The sequence below is a fragment of the Ornithodoros turicata genome, chromosome 2, assembly GCF_037126465.1.
Source record: "Ornithodoros turicata isolate Travis chromosome 2, ASM3712646v1, whole genome shotgun sequence".
NCBI lineage: Eukaryota > Metazoa > Arthropoda > Arachnida > Ixodida > Argasidae > Ornithodoros > Ornithodoros turicata.
The window spans coordinates 22,361,497-22,364,715 of NC_088202.1; positions in this window are offsets into that span (position 1 = coordinate 22,361,497).

The following is a 3,219-nucleotide window of genomic DNA, read 5'->3' on the forward strand; positions in this document are numbered from 1 at the left end:
TGTACCAGAAGCTAACTGTCGCGACGCTGAACGTTATCAGCCTTATCTCTCGGAAAAGGAAAATGTGGTTACAGGACCTAATGTGGGAGAATAGGATTGACATCATGTGTGTACAAGAAACCAAGATTGAAACAGAAGCACAAGAAGAAGAGTTGATTGTTTCCTTCAAGAACAGCTATCAAACCTTCCATTCAAGAGCAGTAAACGGGAGAAATGGCACAGCCGTTTTCGTACGGAGGAAAAAATATTTATGGGTCGTGCCCGAGATAGGTCACGACATGGAAGGCAGAGTCAGTGCTGTAGATTGCCTTATCGGGAGCGAACTTATCAGAGTCGTATCTGTGTATGCACCCAACGTGCCTTCAGAGCGGAAGTACTTTTTCGAGTATTTGGAACACTTCCTCGAAACCCCAGCCAAGTTATTTCTATGCGGCGACTACAACTGTGTGTTGTCGCAGAAAGATAGAAAAGGAAAACTTAGGATCAACGATAGCAGCACAGCGGTACTTCGAAGGCTACTGCATACGAATAACTTGCTCGATGCCAATGAAGCACCCGGTAAAGAAGAGTTGCAGTTCACCCACTGGCAAGGCGAAGCTCAAGCAAGACTTGACAGAATTTATGTGGATGGCAATACCAACTTGGAGAATGCCCATTACCACGTGAATCCAGTTTCGTTTTCGGATCACGCACTAGTCGTGCTCACCTTCGACTGTTCCGTACAATGGAGAAAGAGGGACAGAGAGACGCTTCCTTGGAAGTTGAACGAAAGCCTATTAGATAACGAGAAGTGCAAAGAAGAAATTGCACGGATAGTCAATGAGTTGAAAGCAAGAGAATCAGTAGACACGTGTCAATGGGAAATTTTCAAAATGCGGCTCAAAGAATGTATAGTTACGTTTTCTCAGCAAGCGGCAAGAGAACGAAGAGAAGATGAAAAGGCTCTATCCTCAACTTTGAGGACACTAATTCTAGAAGAAGAAAAAGCTCCCGGCTGGTTTCCAAATGACATTAGAGAATGTAAAGGGCAACTGCTGAAGATAAAAGAAGAGCGCTCCCAGGGTGCAATGATTGGGAGTAGACAAACTCTGGTTGAACGAGAAGAGACACCTGCCAAAGTTTTTTTGAGTCTGGAACGAAAATGCGCACGCGAGAAACAGGTGACGCACATTTCAAGAGAGGGAAATATCTTATCGGACGTGGACAGCATAGAAGAGGCATTTATAGAAGAGTACGTCCAATTATTGTTTAGCAAATTAGATGACACTGCGGGTGGGAAAAAGGACTTTCAAAGTGTATTTCGTCACACTCCGGAATTAGACGACGACCAAACAACTATAATGGATGAATCCATCACGGTACAGGAAGTGGAATGGGCGATTAAGAAGCTGTCGACAAATAAAGCGCCTGGCATTGACGGAATAGGGCCAGTCTTGTACAAAACTTTCATTCATGACATGGCGACCATCTTACCGCAAGTGTTTGCAGAAATTCATAGACGTCGACCTACATTCATGTTGCCACCTACAATGCGCAGAGCATTGACTGTGCTTGTTCCGAAGAAGAGTGAGACTGGCGCGATTAAGGAAATTAAGGATTACCGCCCGATTAGCCTCCTCACAACAGACTATAAGATATTGGCCAAGATCCTTGCACGCCGTCTAGAAGCCAAGTTATGTCGAGTAATTGGAGAACACCAAGCTTACTGGATAAAGGGAAGGTCCATCACGAAGAACCTACACATAATGAGAACACTCTGGGAAACGGCAACGATGAGAGGGGATCCTCTTGCTGTGCTTCAGGTTGATCTCAGGCAAGCTTTCGATCGAGTGTCTCATCCGTAGCTCTTTGCTCTGTTAAGAAAGTGTCATGTTGGAGAATACTTACAACAGTGGGTGCGCGTGTGTTACACAGACATTTCAACTTGCCTTATTATCAATGGTAGAAGAACGCGTGAAATAAGCTTGGCAAGGTCAGTAAGGCAAGGATGTCCACTTTCGCCAATACTCTTCGCTCTCTATTTGGAACCGCTCTGTAGGAATATTATGAATGACAAAAGCATTCGAGGATTTTGAGAGTGAAGCGAGTGAAACAAAGTTGCTTGTTTACGCTGATGATCTGGCGATCATATGTGCGTCAAGAGACAAACTTCGGAAGGTTGTACTATATACTTTGAGGCCTTTAGTTCAGTGTCCGGGGCTGCGTTGAACCTGAAGAAGACGGAGGGAAGTTGGCTTGGAACATGGGAACAGCACCCCAGAGACTTCCTGGGAGCGAAATGGAGCACAGATATCAGGAGATATCTTGGACTCAGTTTCGTGGAAGACAGAGCTGCGGAAGACTCCTGGGAAACGAAGCTACACAAGTTCCGGGGTCAACTGACACCGTGGTACGGGCGGTCGGTCTCCCTGATAAACAGAAGTTACATCTGTAACACGTCGGTGTACCCGGCGGTTCTTTATTATGCTCGTGCTTCGACATGCCACCAGAATACAACGAATCGTATTCACCGAATCTTCGCGACATTTATATGGAAGTCGCAGATGGAACGTATGAGCCGTACGAATCTCTTCTACAGTCTCGAAAAAGGCGGTCTGGCACTGATAAACGTTTCAATCAAAGTATTGGTGCACAGGTTTCTTTATTTCCGTGACCAACGCGACCCAATTTTGAGAGTAGCTCTCCAGACGCATGGCTCAGCATTCCTGTTACCTTGGGTAGTCTCGAGCAAGCCAAGCACAAGAAGGACAAGGCTACTTTCTTTCTACGCGGAAATAGCGAAAGCACTGGACTTCTTTACATCGCGTTTCTCTTGGGAGTATCTACTCGGAGTGAAAAGGAAGGTGCTGTACTGGGACGCTATTGACCAGGTCTTCCCGCTGCCAAGGTACCGGCAGCTCACACCGAAAAATTTTAAGGGAGATGTGCTTAAAAGGATCAGGAAAATGCCTGTAACCGTAGGTGTGAAAAATACTTTCATCATGTTTCACACTGAGACATTGCCAGTGAAAGATTGGCAGGAGAAGAAAGGTTTCTCAATACCTTGGACTTCGCGCTGTGACCACTGCTACATAGAAAGAGAAACGCTTCAGCATGCATTCATAGCTTGCCCAGGAGCCATTCAGCTTTGGGCTATCGTAAAAGAAGTAATTGACGCGGACGTAAGGTTGGAGTGGCAACAACTGAAATTCCTGGAATTTGAGGACATTAGAACGGAAA